This window comes from Perca flavescens, chromosome 6, assembly GCF_004354835.1.
Source record: "Perca flavescens isolate YP-PL-M2 chromosome 6, PFLA_1.0, whole genome shotgun sequence".
Classification (NCBI taxonomy): Eukaryota; Metazoa; Chordata; class Actinopteri; order Perciformes; family Percidae; genus Perca; species Perca flavescens.
In genome coordinates, this window is record NC_041336.1 from 34,173,870 (window position 1) to 34,196,537 (window position 22,668).

At 39.1% G+C, this 22,668-nt stretch overlaps 1 protein-coding gene across 1 annotated transcript in view; it reads left to right on the forward strand.

The window, feature by feature from the left end:
- Window positions 1–4,204: 4,204 nt before the first annotated feature.
- Window positions 4,205–22,668, forward strand: part of adgrb1a (adhesion G protein-coupled receptor B1a) — a 201,122-nt gene continuing 182,658 nt past the window's right edge. The window contains exon 1 of the mRNA XM_028580628.1: window positions 4,205–4,767. The gene's annotated coding sequence lies outside the window, so the exon portion shown is untranslated. The remainder of the gene's footprint in view (window positions 4,768–22,668) is intronic.

Sequence of the window (22,668 nt, forward strand, 5' to 3'; positions counted from 1 at the left end):
CTAACTCAAGGCTCGCAGGCCAAATCCGGCCCCTCTCAGATTTTGATCCAGACCACATATCACTTTAGGTTTACAATACATTTTGGCTCACCCAGTTTTTCCGATGTTTTTGTCACTTTTTCCTACCTTATGGGTACTTTTTTCTAGATGGCTGAGGAACAGTTTTGCTGACTTTTTTAGGGCTCTATATGGACCAAACTGTAAGTGAGAAGATTTTATAAGACATGCAATAACACAGTCAAAGATATTTGACTTTTTCGATTTTGAAAATGTTCAAATTGTGATTTGATAAAAAAAAAGAAATATCCACATATTAATATTAAGTCAACTGTAACACCTCACCACCATGTTGCAGTTATGTAAGATAAAACTAGTTAGCAAGCGACACAGAAGTTTTAACAGGTAGCTAAAAGTAATGGCTTAACAGTTCAAATGATTATTTATAAGTATACAGGACATGTTTGTAATTGTTTGCTAAAGCAATTTTAGTGGATAAATGGTCAAATATTCAGCTTCATTCTAAGTAGTAGTAACATAGTAGGCTAGTAGTCTGATTGCTGATCAAACCAACCTTAATATTGATCAATTTCATTCAATTGTATGAAAGACTTAACAATATCCACTTTGATATGAATAGTGTCATACTTTTGGAAAATACATTGGGAATTGGTATAGGGGTACGTGCGTTTATCTGACAGGGCTGTGGGGGTTCCTCAGACCAAAAAGGTTGGGAACCACTGTTCTAACGTACACAGTTGGACAACGCAATAAATGGGATCTTTTTTATCAACAAGAGCATATGATGGTTTATGAAGTAAAAATGTAAATAATCTAGCATTACAATACTTATCAAGCAAATATTTCAAGTAATGCCGACCTTACGCCAAACAACTTTTCAAGTGATTCCACCGTCACAGACTAATTTCCAATATCAGAATGAAATCCTGAGAGTCTTTCTAGAATCGGGTGCTCCTGTCGTCTCCATCGTTTGGTGTAAGGTGGTCATAAAACTCAGTCCCAATCAGTCTTTTTCCCGTCTGGACATTTTGACAAAATCATTTGATACTATTGTAAGTTTAAGTCTTTGTAGTGAAGTTAAATTATGTGACCATTGTCAACAACCAATGGGTGCTCTCCCTCCAGCACCAAACAGGAACCAGCAAACGGCTGGGCCAGTGTTGTTCAAAAGAGGGAAAGGTTGCAGATTTTCAACCTTTCTGAAGCACGTCATCCAACGGGAGTTTTATCGGCAGATAAACACAGAAAATAGGCAAACTTACCCTTAAGTTACCAGCTAACGCTAGCGGTCAGCTAGCTAGCTTGGTTATATTTTTCAAAACAAATTTAGTTGTAGTCTTGCTATGTGTGACCCTGCATCTCACATCTAACGTTAGATGTGAGATGTGGGATGGTGTGAGACTTTAGTCTTTTCAAAGTCTTTTAGTCTTTTAGTTTAAAGTAAAAATTTCAAGTAAATAGTCTAACGTTACAGAACATCAGGCCAAGTTTTTTTCATTTTCATTGAAGACAAATGTAACTATAGAGGAAATATCTTTTTTAATGCTAAGCTTTCTTTTTAAACTATTACAAATAGAGTTTAGTGTTTTTGAAACAACTTCAACACTGGTGAAAACTTAAACACTTGTGTAGTATTAAAAGGAAACTCCACTAATTACACCTCCAAGTGTCACGGCTGGTTATGCAGGGCAATGGGGATAGAGGAGGAAGCAGGATGACTTCAGTGAAATCATTGCTGGATAGCTTACAGGCATCAAGAGTCCAAATTAGACAGGCAGTCAACAATCAGGCAGGTAAGAGGCAACAGAAAACTACATTATCTCTGGTTCTGCTGCGTCAATTCAAATTTTTTTTAAATAATGTGTTGAGGGTCAAGTTAAATTTTTTCTCTCTTTACAAATGTTTTGTTTCCCTAGCCAAGGAAAGTCCATGCACCTATTTTTATTAACCGCCATCTGCTTTTATTCACCAAATATACACACTGATGATTGAGAAGGTTATTACTTGGTCAACCTCAAAGCTGCCCTTAGGCATAATGCTAATTAAGCAGCTGCTTAGGTACCACCACTACTGGGGGCCTGAATAAACATCATAGACATGTGAAGACCTCCGTTCACTTCTTTTCTAGAATTTACGTATTTTTCTTTTTTCAATGTTTTTTAGACCCTGAACAGGTTAAGTGTATAGCAATGGTTGGACATTTTATCAAGTTAACATTTTTTTCTCTCAATGATTTCAATTGCAGTGCAAAAACACTCTGTGTCCACATGATACAAGCCTTCCGTGATCTCGCACCACCCCCACCCCCTCCTCCACACACTTGCCTGTAGCCAAGGAGGACAGGGAGGATTAAAAAAAACTAATTCTCTTCACTCGAGTTTCTGCGTGCCAAAGTCACCGGACGCCACAATCTTCTGAATAAAGCCGTACTGATAAATCCAGATAGAGTTGTGTGGAGCTGATAGTCTTAATTAGCTTTGTATCAACTCTAAAGCTTTAAGTAAATTGAGGTTAAAATTCTAAACCTCTTCAGAATTTTCAATCATTTTAAATCTGTTTTTGACAAAAATAGATATATTTTCTGTAAATGTAATCTCCGTAAATGTTGTTCAAAGATTTTCTCCATGACCCCAGGATTTTATTCTCAGGAAATCTCTTTATTGATATATAATTGCATATCATTTAATTAAATATATTTTGTTTAAAATCAAGCACGCCTAAAGATAAAAAGTAAAAAATAAAAAAAATATGACAATCAGCCACCATGTGTAATTTTTATGTAATTTGTGGGTTACAACCCCAAAATGCACAGACAGAACACTCAGGAGATAGCCTCACGTGTCTTTATATGGACCAACACATCCCTATTTCACTTAACCTTGTTGGTGGGGTATGTTCGAGCCCCAGACATGACATCCAAAAAAAATAAACTAAATTGTACTAATCTACTAATTTGTGGCCATGAAAAACTAATTTGTGGCCACAAATTACGTATAATCTGCGCAAGAAATACTATTTTGGGGCGACGAATTAGTATGTTGTGGCCAGAAATTTGTATTTTGTGTGCACATTATACCTATATTGTGGCCACAATTTATTATTCCCCCCCCCCATGTCATGTCTGGTGCTCTGTATGTATGAGTTTGACAAGTTGGAGAAATTGACTTATCATGTCTCTCCCACATAGACTGGTGAATCACTGAATTCTCTACATTCCCTGAATGTTTTTCTATAACCTGTAAAATAAAATAAAATAAAATAACCTGTGTCTATTTATTCTTAACATTTCCTCTTTGTGTGGTAAATGTAGGTGGTGCCACAGACCTGACACAACATCTAATTGACGCTGTTTGACTCCAGAAGAGGGGGCTGATGGGTGAAAATTTCTATTCAGAGGAACCCCCTCAGCTTTGAACACGGTAAAGGCAGATCCTGGCAGGAAATTGGGCAATTTTGCCTTCAAAATAAAAGCATTCCCAGGGGGAGGGAACCCTCTGTTTATTGAATGTTGTTTCAGTATTGTTTTTTTCAGTACTTCTGTGATGTACAACAGAAACAAAGGCTGTGCCATAGAAGTAGTTCCATTTAAATATTTCATAAAGATCAAACTTAAAAGTTATTACAAGAGCAGATATGATATTTTCAACTTTTATCCACCATAGCTCATAGTATGAGCTAGCTGCAGGATGCATACTGTACGTATGTGTAACAGGTTTTGGTGGTTATGAAAACATACATATGATAGGTTTACTGCAGAAAGATAAATGGGCCTATCACAACACTAAATGTATATTTGACTGCATCATGTATCTTTACTCATTCACATATACTTTTAATTTACAGATTGACAGGCCTTAAAACAAAAAAATGATTATAAAACAGAAAAGCAAAAAATAGGCTAATAACATAAAAAAAAATTATATAAATTTTCTTATACAATAAATAGGAATTTGTTCTTCCTATAAAAGTATGTCTCTGAATGGCGTTTGTATGAATGTGATTAATAATTGATTGGAAAGTGATATTATTCTCCTTTTCGGATCGAGACGATCGTTGCAGCGCTTTCCTCAGTCATGCTTTTATTTTGAAAGATTTAGCTGGAAGTCATTTTGGGACGACTTGACTCTCTTGACAGTACCGCGAGCCCCGGGCTTCCAAATAAGGAGTCCGGCTGTTGCTGCGCGCGGACACACAGACCGACAAGGACGCTCCAGAGCCGCGAGCTGGGGACGGCGGTTCCAGAGATGCGCGCGAGCCCCTTTGATGTGCCTCTCCGTTAAACCTTCACATTCACCTGGAAGACTGTGTAACCCGGACACGAAGATTTGGAGAATAACTTTTTTGAGACAAATCTCAGAATAACTGGAATAACAAACACAACAACTATTGTGGAAAAAAAGGAGTTCCCCTTCGTCAATTAAGGAGCAGCGGAGGACGTTTCATTTGGGAACAATGTAAGAAAATAGCTGTCGGTAAATACATTCGGGATTTTCTGGACCTATTTTACGCACTGGGAGCACAGTCGGAACTAAAGGACATTCACAACTCCTCTCTGAGTTTTTCCTGCTTCTTTATCCCAATCATTTTGCCCAGTATAAGACGACATTTACGTTTATAACAATGCGTTTTGTGGACTTATCCTAGGACTTATCCCCAGGCTTTTTTGGAATTGTGAATGCCCCGTGAACGCACCGATCTTTGACCACTGACAGTATGCATCAAAGGGACCGCTAACTTACCCTACTCAAGGTAAATTCTCATTTTTTTTTGAATAATTAATATTCACTAGTATTGACCTCTTATTGACACAATGCTCACCTTCAAGTTTACTGTACACACATGCCATCATGAGAGCTCGGTTTGTCTAGTTTTGGTCTAGCTCTGCGTTTTGTTTTGGTAGGAGACGTGATAGATTTTGTCACCATTCTTGGGCGGTTTGGGTCCAAATTAGCACAAAAAAGGAGAGTGACATAAATTTAGAAGGCATACATTATCTGGATATTCACCCTGGTTGTTGTGGTCCCCCTTATAGTGTGGTCTGGGTTTAGTCAGGTTGGGGAGTAGCACTACATTTTCAAGTCCCGCACATCCAACCGGTGTGTTCTCAGGGACTCGCACCGCGGGTAGAGAGTCGCTGTCTGGGCTACAGCCCGTAGGATGCACGGTGGCACGTTTCTCTGGGGATACAGTGTACCTACCTATACCTACTGTAACTTCGTTTATAAAAACATGTACTTTAACGAGTCTTTGCTCATTTGCAAATGCTAAATACCAGCTTGTACGTAATTTAAGACATTTTTAGAATGCCTAAGCGCAACTCTTAAAATCGGCATGCATGAAACACACCCAGCGGTATTTAATTCTGTAAACATAGGGTGTACATTTGAACTGTTTTTTAAATTGGTTCCCTAGACACATATGTTCATTCAAAGCGTTTTTAAAAAAAAAAAAAAATAGCAGCTGATTTTCAAAGCAGTGTGTAGCTTTGCCAGTAAGCAGTGCTGCGTTAAAAAGCAAGATTATTTGAATTGACTTCGGTTCTCCATCCAAGAAAACGCGTTGCGTCTTCTGGCAAACCTGGTCCATCACTTCTAGGAGTTTGATATATTTTAATGATCTACTGTCTTGGTATTATTCTTAGCCGTGTTAGTTTTTCCCCACCGAACGGAGTGATGAGTTATAGGGAAAGAAAAAAACAACAACCTTTGTATCCTTCAGTACCTTTTGTGTTCCCTTTTGGCCTCATAGCCTTTAATTGTCACCTTATACATACTGCTGTAAAGCTGGATATAATGTATACAGAAAATCTTGCATGTTTTTCTTTCTTTTTTTACCTGCGGAAATGCATTAATACTGTGCTCAAGTCATGTCTTGGTAATACATGATGATAATGCAGGGTGAATTTATGCCCAGTGATGCATATGGGAGAAACCAGAGGCACGTAGCTGATTTCTTTGCAGTGGAGTTTAAGACAGATGAATGCTTTGCACCTTTTGCTGTGGCGCACTTTCAGTCAGCCTGGTATCACTCACTGATGGCCAGCAGTCTTATTCGCCTCAAAATGGGTTGTTGTCATTCACTGTCCTCTTCTGGCGCAAGGAGCCTCCCTCAGCTCTCCTTGTGCTGCAGTAGGACTCAAAATGTCCAATTTATGGCACGCTGCATGTGCAGAGGATGCACACAAAAAAACGATGAAAATGAGACAGACAGGGTAGGTTGCTGTTTTTGAGAAACTTTCCAAACAGTATTTTCGTTGGATTTCAATACATTTCATACAATATCCTAGTAATAATTTAGTTCAACTCAGACATTTTAAAGTTATCAGATTATACTATTGGGGGCTAGAGCTGGGCCATATGGAGAAAATCAAATATCACTATATGTTTGACCAAATACCTCATTATCAATATTTTGGCGTTATTGTAGGGTTGACCATTGGTGGTTTCACAAACTATTTACACAATGAGTTTTTTGATAGTCACCACTAATGTGCATACAATGACTAAGGGGTAACGGCAAATAATAAAACATCTAATAAGTCAGGTAAGTTCAGAAAATGACATCACTTTACTGTAATGCAGCCTTTAAAACCAGGAAAAGAAAACGTGTGTCATATCACGATATTACGTTATCCAAAATTTAAGACGATATCTAACCTCATATATTGATATAATATCAACATATTGGCCAGCCCTATTGGGGGCGCTATAAAAACACATAAGCCCGTCCCTTGTATAAAGCAGATTACATTTCCATTAGTTTGTGTGCTGAATTGATCACTATTGATTTATAGCAGCATGCTGTTTTTACTGTCTTACTTAGGGAACAGGGGACAGAGCTGAAAATGCAGAGTCACTGTATATTTTCACAAAAAAGTTTGTATTTCAGCAGGTGAGGACATGGTCTTTTTAAGTCTGGTTTAAAAAAGTGCCCTTTCACTATGGGATGTATGTAAAAACTCCATCGCTGTCAGAGGAAAACCTGCAGGAATACCTCTGACACATGTCAATGCAGCTTCTGATGCCTGCAAAAAATAAAATGTTTGCACAGTTGTGGTCCAGTGGCTTGAAAATATTTTTGACCTCTCATTAATATTTCATATTTTCAAATCAAGGCCCCGCAGACATTACTTCCTGTGCATTATACTAAACACATGGAACCACAAAGACATAGCGGGGGCACCCTAACCCTAACACAGACATTGATGGTGTTTTCCATGATGCTTCAGTCTTTGTCTTAGTCTTTGTGTCACAGTGCCACAAAGACTGCTTTTATGACAGTACATGCATTTCGGGGACAGTGCCAGGTTCAGGGTCCTAGGTACAAGTATCAGCAGTCCCCTGTTTTATCCACAAGAAAGAGAGAAGATAACATACATAGACCCAACAGTAGTGCCCTGACAGGCACGACTGGCTCGGAGTCACAGGGATGAGGCAAGCCGGCAACACAACACAGGCCTTTTCAGAGCCATTCATGCATGTTTCCTTAACCTAGATGTCCTCCTTTGTTTCTGCATCTGACATCCTCCCGCTGCTTTGGAAAATACCCGCGCCGTTGACGCACTCGCCTCCCCTCCATCCTCTCATCCTTCTGATCACTCCCCTCCAAACAAGGCTGCAGTGTCCAAGGCTGTGTGCTATTAGAGCACCTCATATCTGAATTTGTGACATCAGAGGGAGGACGAGGAGACAGTGAGAGGCAAAGGGGGACAGAGGGAGTCATTGAAAGTGGGGAGATGAATAGATGGGTGATGTGGAGACAGTCAGCGGGATGATAGAAGATGGATTAAAGGCGAGATAGAGGGACTGTAGACACAGGGCTGTGTGACATAGACAGTGCTATTCTGTTGCGTCCAAAATCCAAAGATCGCTTTGTGTGGGACACACACCAGGCTTTGGAGTAAATACACAGCAGTCAGTCAGCACAGACAGGATAGTCACATACACACACACACACTAGGGCTCATTTTTTTTATCGTCATCACAATATCAATTGGTGCAATAAACACATCGCAAAGGCTGCGACATATTGCGAAAGAAAATATCAGCAGAAAACTACAACATTAAAATATAATTGTCATTTTTTTTGTGGTGCCTTTTATATTCAATTAAAGGATCAATTGGTTCAACAAAACAATGTTGGAAACAATTTCCTTTAATTTGTTTACGTCAGTATCTGATTATTTATCGCAAGTAATATCATTATCGCGAGATTCAGCAACGTTATTGCATATCGCATATCGCATATTTTCCTTATATGGTGCAGCTCACGAACACACACACACACACACACACACACACACACACACACACACACACACACACGTAGGCCCTTAAAAAACCTTTGCTTGGAGGTTGACCAGATCCTGCGAAACCATTGGCTGCCCTAATTAGGGACTAAACAAGGAGCTTGGGAAGGGTGCTTAATGAGGCTTGGCCAATGTGCGGAGTGAGACAGGAACTCAGGCTGACAACCGTGTAAAAGCCACAAAGCTTTACCACGAAGAGCCTCAATGGCTACATTCACACCTCAGCCTTCTGCTCACTTCTGAATGGCTGTTTAGCTGTGATTGCTACGAATGAATATTCATATAGAGGATGTAATTATTGTCTGATGCCGTTATGAGCGTATGTCTGTGATGAAATGAAACTAAGCGAAAGTGAAATCGATCATTCTCATCTCTCTCCGCCTTCTACTCTGCAGGCGTTCTCTCTGGTAGTGCAACCACATCTTGCCATGATCTCTCTTAGCCTATCATATCTTTGCTGTCAAACTTTAAAATCTGTTCTCCTCTCTGCAGCTGACAGTTATCTTTTCAGTACGAACGGATGCGACCCTGCTCCACCTAGGGCTGGGCAATATATCAATATTATATCGATATTGTGTTACCGGACTAGATATCATCTAAGATTTTGGATATCGTAATGAGACATAAGTTGTCTTTTCCTGGTTTGAAAGGCTGCATTACAGTAAAGTAATGTCATTATGACACTAAACTTATTAGTTGATCTAGCTGTTCTAGTATTTACCTTTACCCACTTAGTTATTATATCCACATTACTGATCATTACTTATCACAAATCTCATTGTGTAAATATTTTGGGAAAGCACCAATTGTCAACCCTACAATATTGTCGCAATATTGATATTGAGGTATTTGGTGAAAAATATGATGAGTCTAATATGAGTCTAATCAAACAGTGTTCTCAAATTTTTTTTATCATGCACTTGAATAAATATTGATTGTTGACTCTTAATGAAGATTCTCCTAATTGGATTAGACATGCACAGTAACTGTGAGAAGATGTAGCACCTAATGGCTAGGCTAGTCATCCAGCTAGCAGTGGGAATTTTTACTTTCAGTGATAAGGTTCAATCAGTTAATACTTCACCAACAAATACCATATCCACCAACCACGTTGGCAATGTCAGTTTTTATCCTTAAAAGGGTTGCCTAGGATATGTAAAAAGGGTAGGTATAATAAGCTTAATCTTCAGCTTCATATTTATTCAGTCTACAATGATGCAGTGCTGGATAGTTGAGTCAATACTTTTATTTCATCCGTGCCCAAAATGACCACAGGGCTATATTTGGAGATAAAATAAAGCATAATAATAATAATAACAGAACGACGGCATACAGATGATTGCCCACTTCTCGTTGAAACAGCAATACACACCAAATACTACACTGCTGCTTCTAAGAGTACTGCTGCTACTGGTTACCTTCATTCTTAGGTGGCAATGTCCTCCTTCCATCAATATTTTTTTGAAATGTCTAAACACAACCGGTTGTTGTATTTAGTATGTCTGTAGTGGCTGCATAAAGTAGCACAAGATATGGTGGTTGGGATTGGACGAATGGGTCAATAAAGTGTGCAACTTTGACATGGAAGCTGGTTGGTTTCTGGTTTATTTATAAGGATTTTAATTTGTCAGCAAATTTGATTGGTCTTTTTATTTAACACTCAACTTTACGAGATCACTCTATTTCACAATAGATTGACAGGAAACGTTTGGAGACCTTTGGAGACAGAGGGTGACCTTATGCAAATAATCTCCCAAGCAGACTCAAACCATGAAAGGTGGAGCCACATACAGTAGTAGTCTATGTGGTGTAGACCATGTGGGGACCAACATACCGGAATACCAGAGAAACCCAAGAAATGATGCATTTTTGTTTGAAAAGTCACTGAGCATAATTGTTGCTAATGCACAATTTTGTGATGTCATACGTAATTTCAAGGACGGTTGTGTAGTGTAATTGGATAGTTTGTTGCCAGAGTGAAAATTGGCACTTGCCAGGGAGTGAGAAAGCATTCATTCCAAACAGACACAATTACATATTTTACCTATTTATTTCTATGCTCATTCATGAGTGAAATGACAGCAGTCGGAACTGTCGAAGAAACTGTGTGATCACTTAATCATTCCTGTTGCTCAGGTATAAAAGCTGGGTTAGGTGCTACATGGGGCCCTTTGTTTGGAGACAACTGTCGAGAGAGCAGCCAAGCATAAACTGAGCTCAACGCTGTCTGGTTGACAGAGGTATTTATAAGCATTGAAATACAAATCCTGTGTTGATTGAACACTCTTAGACTTTATACCATGTATCTTCCAGCATCAGTTTACAGGTAGCCAACTTTTATCTCATCCCACATCAAAACAGTATATTTTCCTAAGCTTTGTGAAAGTAGGTTAAAAAATAAATGCACTATAAACAACCTAAAACTATTATCTTCCCAAAACCTACACAAATTAAATGATTGTATTGGTCCTTCAGGAATTGAACCACCCCCTGAAAGCACTGATAACCCATTTCTAAATGTAGAGACCCAGTGAGTGAGCTGACCGTGAGAAGAAAACAGCTTAGTGCAATTATTACAGATTTAAAGGTGGCGAGTGGTATGATTAGGCCTCTGGTTAGGAAGCCATGTTGTGCAGCACTGGTTATTGATTTATACAAAGCATTTGACACTGTTGACCATTCAGGCTTCAAAGTATTGAGTTATCTGAACAAGCAGCATGATGGTTTGACCAATATGTTAATGATAGGTCTCAGTGTCGTCCAAACTGATTAAGGTCACTTGAGATCTCTAGCCTATCACCAGATATAATCATGAATATTAGACAATTCTGAAAAAAAAATGTTTACGTCCAATGACAAGTTTTTTGTATTCTTGCTTTCTACAATATATGCATGGTAAATGGAGACTGGTCAAGGTTAGGGTTATGGAAAATAAAAGATGGCTAAGGTTAGGAAACTAACTAGTGAAAGGTTATGGTTAAAAAAAGGTCCACACTCTTACTTTGTGCTTCCCTATTTAAAGGGATGAGTACTTCCTGCATTGTCACTGAATGTAGTTTCCAGGTAGACTGGGCTGGAGGTGTACCACAGGGATCTGTTCTTTGTCTTCTTTAATTTATTATGGATATTATAACATTGACAGTGATACAAATGACACCATAATACACTACTTGGCCTCTACATGTATAAGATGGAGTGACTTATTAAGCTGAAGTTAGATATTAAGGGTTCAGTTTTAGCTGTTAAGCTGTCCTTGAATCCTTGCAAAAGAAAGTTAATGCTGTTCTCAGGAACAGGCTTTCGCATAACAGCCAGATTGTAACATCTCAAGGCAAACCAATCGAGGTTTTACTTTCTTTATTAAATACTTAAACTGAACCCTTAATTAAACTGCACGTGAATATTTGTTTTTATTTCAGATACAGGTTCTGCATTTCCTCTCCTCTTTGACTGAAATCTTCAGACACATTTTTTTTCGCACAGTGCCCTGGTATTTGACACTGGTAGCAAATGTTTGTCCCTGACAGATCACAGTGATTTGTATGCTGTGGTTGGATGTTCAAGAAGTGTATAATTGATACAAAAACCTGCGATCATAGAGTCCTGTGTTACTGCATAATTCTCTGGATTATCAGTGAAGTGCTTTAACTACACTGCAGACTGAATTAACTACACTGCTGACTGGAGTGTAGTGACAAACATGGTGACAGGTGACTCATGTGAACGGGTCCAACGCCAGGTTGAATATGCATCGGTAGGTCCGTGTTATATACTCTACATCTGGTGTATGAAATGTCTGTATCGTCATTGTGCTGCATTTTCATAAACTTTGATAATCTGGACACATCTCTCGCCCGTGTCAAGGCGCCGTCTCACTCCCTGATTCTCTCCTCGCAGTTCCCATACTCATTGAACTGAAATTACATTCAGTAACAACTATTGTTTATGAGTTTTTTGTTTGTTGGTTGGAGAACAGAATGTTACCCTTGGAAACACTGGATGCTGTACCTTGTAGTGGTCTGTCCATTCTGGTATTGCGTGCTTTTCATTGCTGTCTTGGGCAGTTATCACCAACTTAGATGAGGTTGGAATCTCAGTGGAATTTTTTCATGCTTTTAGGCCTTACACTCTTTAAACATTTAACTAGTTCTGAAAATACACTTGCTCTCAGGCAAAGGTGGAGCCTTCAAGTGACTTTCAGTATCTGCTGGTTATAAATACTGGAGCCCTTTTGGACAAGGGTCATTCTTTTCACAAGTGTAGAAATACTTTCCTTGTGTTACTGTGGTAGTAGAGTCATTTTAGTCATTTGTTAAATCTAAGACTTTTATTTATTTGACTGATTATATATTTTATTATAAATATGCTACATTTCGAAGTTTAAGGGATGACATATTCTGTTATTTCTTCTGATTATTGGCAAAAATATCAGTAAAGGTGTCTGGCTTTAGAAGCCCATGTTGGTGGAACCCGTGTGTAGTAGCAGTTACAGTATGTTAGGATCTGAGTGGCATCAGTGTGAGTCAAAGTCTTCAATTAGCAGGGTTCTCTCGCCTGTTTGCTATTTTTATCTTAATGTTAGCAAGTGTGTGAGAGACGCAGAGGAAACACCTTCACACCTCAGTCTGTTCCCCTGGAATCCTCTAATGACGAAAAGTCAGCAGCCAGTGGATTAAACCATGTGACCTGCATGTCTCTATATGCATATATACATATAGTATTATGCAAAATATGAAAGAGACACCTTATATGACAGATTTGTCTGCTGAATTAATCTGACGCCATATCTCAATTTTAACAAGTGAAGCTTTACTTCACTTTTTCCACATTATGATGGCTCTGTCCTTGTGATTTTCAATTCATAATTTTTTTAAATTGTTTTACATAATTCCAATTTAAAGTACACAGACAGGACACCCACAAATGACTATACACATACTGACTTGAGATATAGTTTCACAACTCTATACACATATTTGCAAATCATATAGCTATATTAGCACCATATATTTCCAGTTTTCCAATTTTGCCTTACTGTCACATTAACTACTTTAGTATAAACTTGCTAGTCGTTTGATTTAAAACTCAAAATACATATAACAGCAATGTCATTGGTCACACCTGAAGGAGGGGTTGGATTATACTCACAGGCTTCTGTTTGCACTGAGACGTTGTAAAAGACAGTGGGATCAGATGATCCCAACCCTGTGCTTCATCTTTGTTATCACACCAGTCATGAGCTGTGCTTCTCAGCGCTTGTGCTGTGGTATATCACACAAAGTAAAATCCCTGTACTCCTAGTGATTGAAAGTAATGACAGAGCCAGAGCCCATACATTTGGTAAAATTATCTACATTTCAGGCCTTTTATTAAAATGTCAGCCTTTCTTCTTCTTTCTTTCTGGCCATTTGTAGTTTCTTGTAAAATTCTTGAACAAATTGTAAAAGGTGAGAGGTGAACAGTACATGCATTACACTGCATGAACGGTGTCTGAAAAGTCTGTGTGTGTGTGTGTGTGTGTGTGTGTGTGTGTGTGTGTGTGAAAACCCTTTTAATAATCCAAAAAAACTAATGTTAACACACAGGGGTGGAAGAAGTACTCAGATCCTTTACTGAAGTAAAAGTCGCATAATCTATAAAAATAAGTCATATTTTATTAGTTAATTTATTTTTTGTATAAATAATAGGAATCTACAATGTTAATAAAGCAATGAGTTGGAGTAAAAAGTACAACATTTTCCTGTGAGATGTAGTGAAGTATATTTTAAGTATAAAGTAGCATCATATGGAAATATGGTACAGTGTGGTTTGTGAGGTACACATTTTAAATGTCCAATGATTAAGGCATGTACTTTGAATGTAAATAAGGTGCCAGGGTGCAGAAAAAGCATAACAAAAGAACTTGTTCATAACACACGTTTTACCCTGATTCTGTAGGTCCAGGCTAAGCCCCAAATGTCCCTACATCCTAGAAACGGCCCTGACTTTGACTAAAATCTCAATCAAAGCCCAATTTCTCTTCACAATCATGCCAGCTCCATCACTTGCTGAGAGTTGAAGAAATGCCGCAGAAATTAGTCACATGCGTGTAGGCATGTTCATGCCACCCCCCCCCCCCTCCACGCACGTACTGTACATAGACACCTTGCTTGGGAAATCACAGATGGTTTACTCTGCTTCCTCCACAGCTTTCTCAGTGGCGTTGTGACCCTCTTTTCTGGCTGGAAATATTAGTTCTTATGCGGTAATTTCTTGGACTTTTTCTCTTTTTTAAACTCCTGGCACTAGATTCATTAATTAAATATTTTAGAGCTCCATGCATAGTCTAATAACCATTTTTTTTTATAAATCTCAGCGGTTGAATTTGTGTTGCCACATATAAAATGATAACCATATGTGCATCAATCTGCACTCCTGCAGATGCAAGTTGCCTCTGTTTGATGGCGGTCTGTTTGAATGTGGACTCCTTTCAGAATATCTCAATAAACAGACACAGGTAGTTTCATAGTGCAGGGTGAAATGATCCTTTCTTTATCGTCTGCGATGAGCCTGGGAAAAATGTTTGATCTGGAGAGGCTAGATAATCTTCCGTAGCTGAGCCCTGATTTCCATCTCTATTCAACTCTCCCCTGGAAGCTCCATATGCAGCCATCAACACTGGAACTAATCAGGGTTATTACTACTCTCCCCACTGAACGGCACACTTCTCCAGATGTGGAGTCGGCTTCGCTGCTGCTGTTCTTCATGTTCATGTTCTTTGATCTATCTCTGTTTGCTGATGCCTGATACCAGAATCTAATTAAACATAAAGTTGGACCACTTCTAATCTATATTTTAGCTGCTGCGATATGACTTGTTTTTACTAGTGCTATTTCCTTGGAGGGTTTGAAGTTACAAAAATGAAATTACAAATCATCGCTTTTGGGTGAAATCTTTTATGTCCAACACTGTTGTTTTTCAGGAAATGAAAAAAGGCAAATTTGAAACCATTTTATTGAGCCATTTATCTCAGATGAAGTCAGATGAAATCACCTCGTCACTGTTTGAATATTTTTAGAAACCCACAGACAGACGTAAAGGATGACCAATACCATTGGTTTATGAAAGAAAATTAAAATGATGTAACATGGAGATATATGTATTTTTTTTCCCACAGGGACAAAATACTTTTAATGACAGCACTTGTCAATGGTTCTTGCCTTGAACAATGACTGCTTTTTAATTTCCGAGTAATTTAGTCTGATTATCATTTAGTGATAATGTGAGAATCGTTTAATTTGACAGACGTAATCTTGTCACACCAAATGCAAAAGGTAACCTTATCCACTGTAGTTCAGATCAGTCCAAGTCCGGACTCATGTCAGTCAAAGTACATGAGTTCAAGTCCTTAAGGGCAAATCAAATTAGTCTCAATCTGTCAAGACAAGTTAAGTCAAGTCTTGAGTTTGCCAGAGGACGTCTCGAGTCAAGTCTCAAATCCTTTAGGAAGTTTCAGTCAAGTCTCAAGTCAAAGCAACATTTAAGTCAAGTCTCAGGTACATAAAACAAAATGAACCTAAGGGTTAATAACACATGTGTACCGAGTTTGAACGTTCTTTGGGATATGTTTTCATGCTAATTGAATGTGACCAGTTTTAGCGTGAATCGCTAATTAGCTTATAAAGCTAGTCGTAGGGGCACAGGTAAAGTAAAAAGAAATCTCTATTTGTATACCACTAACAAGGCTCAAAATAGCAAAAGATAGTTTATAAAGACGGTACCGTTCACATATACAGGCGGGCGCCATCTTGGAAAAACAGTCACGACCAGTCAAACCATGAAGGTGTTCGTGGTTCAACTGGTCGTGACTGTTTTCCCAAGATGGCGCCCGCCTGTATACGTGAACGGCACAGTCTCATAAAACTATCTTTTTAATAAACTGTCTGTACACTTACAAAGTTCTCAATGCTTCGGTTTACATGTTGGGACCCTCGTTATGCTACCGTTGAAATGTGGTGCTATTTTGAGCCTTGTTAGCGGTATAGAAATAGAGATTTCTTTTTAGTTTACCCGTGCCCCAACGACTAGCGTTATAAGCTAATTAGCCGGATTTGTCCTTTATCCTTTCCACTCCCATCGCGTCAAAAAGCGACGCTTAGTTAGGTGGCTTTGGCCTTTGTTATTGATGCAAAAAGTCTCCTTTAGAGTCATATTTAGACGCCCTTGGTCGAGACTCTTGGCGTCACTTTTTGACGCTCTGGGTCAGGATGTATGTTTAACTGACATGCAGCACAAGAACGGGACAAGGAAAAGATGGTGGGTGGGGTTACAAAATGTACGTTTCAGTGACACACGGGACAATAACGAGACATGAACCCCGGTCTCCAGGGTGAAAGTCCTGCGTTGTTTGACCCATCCACCCCCCCACCCACCTCCTCACGCAGATTTTTGGTCCTTCATACTACTCTACCGTTGTCTCTCTTAATACTACGTCATCTTACAGCACCGCGGTGGAGCTGCTGCTCTGCCCGGTGCGTTCCATACAGACGCTGAAGGGTGATTTTTGCGTCCGGTATCTGGCGCTGAGAGACACTGACCAAGCATCAGTATTTTACAAGTTGGCAGTTAAGAATGGCTTGCTTTCTTAGACTTGAAAATGAGACTCAAGTCTATAGCTCTCATTGAGACTTAAGAAAAGTCCAAATGGTTGCTGTGAGTTTTGGGGCATCTGCAAATAGTTCTGGTGTGGCCAGCGTAAAAACCCAGGCCAGTACTTCCTTTTCCGTGCGCTGGTTATTGTAAGTGTTTTAAGTCCAGGTGACATTTTGGCTCTCTATAAACAGATATCTGCATATGAATGCAGATAAGTAAATAAAATAACCAAACGAAAAGCTAAATCGTCATCAGACGATAGCCGATGGCTTCCAAGATTGCATTTTGGCCAATGTGTTCAGCCTCTTTTACTCTCCACACGGACTGCTTACCTGCATGCAACCGAAGCCCGCTCAAATGTGATTGGTCGATACTACAAACAGACCACAAATGGAAACCAGAATGCTTTCGATACCAAAATCTTCTCCTTTTGCATGCAGATTCTGCATTCAGATGCAGATATCTATTCAAATAGATTACTTGTGTTGATCAGTAGTGCGGACGTACTGCTATATCTAATGTAGGCCATGCTCATTTTGCTTCTCTTGCAGTCAGATTCATCCAAAACAGATGTTTGCGAGGACTTAGCTGTCACTGTCACTGTCACTGTCATAAAAAGCTTGGGATTTTCTCCTAACGGAGGTCCATATATCCAGAGCACATCTGGTGGCAATTTGTCTTCTGTTAGATTAACGTCTTGGTAAACGTTTTGTCTCCCCAAAAAAGGAAAAAACATCTGGCCCTGAAGTGCTGACTCCAATCTGCCGTTGTCAGCTGAGTTGTTCACCAGCTCTGCTGAAGTCAAGCATTTATTTGTGACCCCTCCATGTTCCACCTCATTACATCTACAATGTTGTTTTTCTCCACTTAGAGGACATTGCAGCTGGATACTGAGCATATTTTGTCTACTTGAGCACTTGTTAATTTGCTGTTATGCTCTTTCATGTGGAGCTAATGGTTGGAAAGAAATAAAAAAACAAACAAGCAAATGCAAAGAAAATTCTTTTTCTCTCATCTCCCAACTGTATCCCACCAAATACCTGAGCGCTCTCATTTCATTTGTTCTTATATTAGTTTTTTTTATTGAACTATCAAGTCAACATGTACAGAGTATCATACATTTTACACTTTTTGTAGATATTTATGTATATTGTTTTAAACAATTAACACAATACAGTTTAAGTCATACAAAAAAGAAAAAAGAAAGCAAAAGAAAAGTTGTGTGGCAAAGAAACAGTGTGGGTTATGTTACAGTAAATGTACCAATATTAGAAGAAGAAGAAGAAGAGGAAGGAGTGCAGTGGAAGTAGTTTAGTCGGCACAAACAATGGCAAACCTCACAGAAAGAATTATTCAACCTGCTCCATCCTCATTGAAGGCGAGAGTTTGGACACATTTCGGCTTTTATAACCTTGAGGGGAAGACATAACTTGATAGGAATCATGCTATATGCAGGCTTTGCAAAGCGAAAGTTAAGTATTTTGGAAACATCACAAACGTGAGAACTCACATGGTATGGCATCACCCAAAGATTAACATTAAAGACGTGGACGAACAACAACCTAAAGTACCTCCTCCTAACGTGCCAGTCAACCAACTCATTCTCTTTCAGTGCTCCCCATTATCACTCTCAGAAGACCCCCTCATCTGATGGAGGAGCCATGAGACTGTCTTTCCCCTCCTGGCTAAGCTAGCTAAGCTGTAGTTGTGCATCCCTGGTACTAGCGTTGCGTCAGAGAGCATGTTCTCAACTGCCGGAGACATCGTAACTGCACAGCGGAGCATGCTCACTCCAAAACACGTAGACCAGCTTCTGTTTCTGCAAAAGAATGTACAGATTCCAACCAGTGGTGGACTATGAACTGGTTACACACACACACACAAAAACACACACACATACACCTAAATGTGTATCCATTATGTAATTCTGACACATCACAAAAGTTCTGTTGAATGGACTGTAATTGCCACAGAAGTTCGAAAGTAGAAAGTTCAATGTGCCCAGTCGAGTTCACATATCAACAGTCAACCTGGTAGCTGAAGTACTCCTTAAACCGCATTTAGCAGTATTTTTAGTTTGATCTGAGTACAGTACTTTAAAGCTAAATGTAAAAGCTCTTTTTATTCAACAGTTTTATACTTGAATTAAATGTATTTGAAATCTGGCCAAAGCTTGGCACTTTTGCAGTTTTTAGTTGCGAAAGTTTTTATTTTTGTATGAAGACAAAGTAATATCAAACTACATTTAATTTGTTGTGTTTCTTTTCTTTTAAATTGTATGTCTACTGCAATCACATGGGAAAAGTAACTACATTTACATACTGTGAATCGTTTTTTAGAATCGATATTGAATCGATTCGTGAGCCTAAAAATCGAATTTTCTGAATCGTACACCCCTACTATCAGCTGCTGTGTTTTTTTTACCCAAGTACAGGACTTGAAAGCAAAAGTAAATCTCAACTCCCAAAACTTTTTCCATACTGTCTCTGATTGTCGTCCAATACTGATGTATTCCGGTGCATTCCCAAAACAGGTGTACAGCAAGCTGTTTGCCCTCGCCCGTGATATTTAAAAAAGTATCTGACCCTTTATTTAATTTTTTCATTAACTTCTACTGTATATATTCTACTTTCTCCTTTTATTCGTTTCTTCTGTATCAACTCCTGCTCTTTAAGTTTCATTTGCATATATTTCATCTTCCTTTCTCTTTCCTCCTCTTCTCCAATCTTCTCCAATCTTTGCTCTCCTTTGTGTCACTTCCTCTCCTGTCCTCCATTGCAAATGTTTCCTGTTTTCCCCTCAGATTATCCTACTTGATTACTTGATTACCAGCTCTTCCTCTCTTTCACTCTTTCATCATCTCTCTTCTTATCAAATATTGTCCAGTGTGCTCTTTTCTCCTTCGTTCCAACGTTTAAACTCTGCTCTGCTGTCCTCCTCTCTCCTTTTTTTCCTCTCCTCTCCTTTCCTGTATGTGATGGATGGTGTGGGTCAGTGCACAGCCTCTGACAGTGATAGCCTCTGTCACTGTTCACAGTCTGTGGCTGTTAGCGCTTTCTCTCTCCCCCCCCTCCCCAGCTTTATCGGCAGTCTACTCGGGTCATTGACTCAAAGTCTGCAGGAGTGGGTGAAGAGTGTTTTGTGCTTCTGGCTCACTCCCCTCCTGAAGCAACAGGAGACTTGATCCTGACGGAGGGCAAGGCAAGGCAAAGCAAGGCAAAGCAAGGCAGCTTTATTTGTATAGCACATTTCAGCAACAGGGCAATTCAAAGTGCAGAACAATTATTTAAAGAAAGGCAACATCAAAAAGGAAGGTCTTCAGCCTTGATTTAAAAGAACTGAGAGTTGCGGCGGACCTGCAGTTTTCTGGGAGTTTGTTTCAGATATGTGGTGCATAAAAACTGAATGCTGCTTCCCCATGTTTAGTTCTAACTCCGGGGACAGCAAGCAGACCTGTCCCAGACCACCTGAGAGGTCTGGGTGGTTCATAATGTAGTAGCAGATCAGAAATGTATTTTGGCCCTAAACCGTTTATTGATTTATAAACCAGCAAAAGTATTTTGAAATCAATTCTTTGAGGAACTGGAAGCCAGTGTAAAGACCTCAGAACTGGAGTGATGTGATCCACTTTCTCGGTTTTAGTGAGGACTCGAGTAGCAGCGTTCTGAATCAACTGCAGCGGTCTGATTGATTATTTAGGGAGACGTGTAAAGACACCATTACAGTAGTCAGGTCTACTGAAGATAAATGCATGGACAAGTTTTTCCAAATCCTGCTGAGACATAAGTCCTTTAACCCCTGATATATTCTTAAGGTGATAATAGGCCGACTTTGTAATTGTCTAATAGCCTACGGCCATCGCTTATGGAGTTCAACTCTGCACATATGGAATGTTTAACTGCATGGAGAGATATTCTTGATACGCAGTGGTGGAATGGAACTAAGTACATTTACTCCAGTACTGTACTAGTCTTATTTTTTCATGCCACTTTCTAGTTCTACATTTCAGAGATAAATATTGTACATTTTACTTCACTACAGTCATCTGACAGCTTTAGTTACTAGTTACTTTACACATTAAGATTTCTGCACACAAAACACATGTAGTTTATCAAATACAAGGCTTTATTTAAATTAAACTAGCCAACAACATAGCGGCCTACAAGTCCAGCTGAAATGCTTAGACTATTAAACAGTTGGATCCTTTACACTTTCTACAATGGGAGGGTTTATCTGCATTTAGTACTTTTACTTTTAATACTTTAAGTACATTTTCCTGATGATACATACTTTTACTTTAGAAACATTTTCAATGGAGGACTTTTACCTGTAACAGAGTATTTTTTTACAATGTGGTATTAGTACTTTTACTTAAATAAAGGGTCTGAATACTTCTTCCACTGCTGTCCATATGATAGAGAACTGTCTTGAAAGCTGCTTGTGTCACCACACTTTCCCTCAAATTATTCACAATTTTCTCAGAACCTCTAACATAAAGTCATAAACCCAATAGTATCAAAAAGGCCAGAATTTGTGCAGGACTTGCAGCCATAAATCCAAGGCTCTTCAATACTGAATCTTTTCATTTTGCTGGCCTTAAAATAATCACAAAATAATGTACTGGATACAACCTATTCAATACCTACAATGCATTTGTATATAGCAGAAAAGTAGATGGTAGAAGTAGAATGGCTTAATAGCCTCAAACTCAAAGCCAAATTTCTCTTGATGGTTGGCCATGGTATAGCAGTGTGTGTGTGTGAATTCTAATGCCAAAAAAACGTGAAACGCCATGAAGTGTAGATACTTGCCTGATCGCACGCCAAGCTGTTCATACCAGACGTGCATTTCTCCGCAGCCGTCACAAAGCGATCCTGCTCCTCTTCAGTCTACATAACGTCTCTCTCTCTCTCTCTCTCTCTCTCTCTCTCTCTCTCTACCTTTGAGTGTTGATTTGTGTGTGTATGTGTGTGTGTGTGTCACTCTATCTGTCTGTCTGTCCATCCGTCCGTCTCTCTTTCTATGTGCCAGATCGCCTGTCTCGCTCCAGACACAGCTGAAAATTTAACCTGGGTGTTTTATTTTTAAATGTGTTTTATTTTGTAAAGTATCCAGCTGTGGCCTTCCTGTATTTGAATACCTTCCTAGCTTGACACATTCGCTCACGGCTTGCGGAAGAAATAGAGGAGGTGCCGAAACAATCGCTGGAGCATGCGGGCTGGCGCGGCTTCTCTGCTTCTGATCGCAGCCGGTGTGGCTGGACAGATTGGATAACATGGGCAAAACAAAATGAAAATAGTTCTGCTTTACAGCCCCTTGCGGCACTTCACGGCACTTTCTCAGCCTGTGTGTTTTTGGCGTGAAGCTCTTTGGATAATAGCTCTATATAAATGCAGTCCAGTTTGATTTATACATCCATAAGTCAATGATTGTGAGGCAAACAGTCAATGGGTAAACATTTTTTATTCAGCAAAAAAAATACAATCAATGTGCTTTTCCATCGACTACTTTAAGTTTAAATATTAGGACTTTATTTATCGAGATAAACAACTGGTGATGCAAACAACCGAAGAAGAAGATGTCATATTTAAATTAACTGCAGTCAAACCACAAACAATGGAAAAAATGAACAAATTGAAAATGCATCCAAAACCAGGTGGATATAAGCAGTCTACAGATTGGATTTGCCAATGTGGTGTCTTGGTGGATGA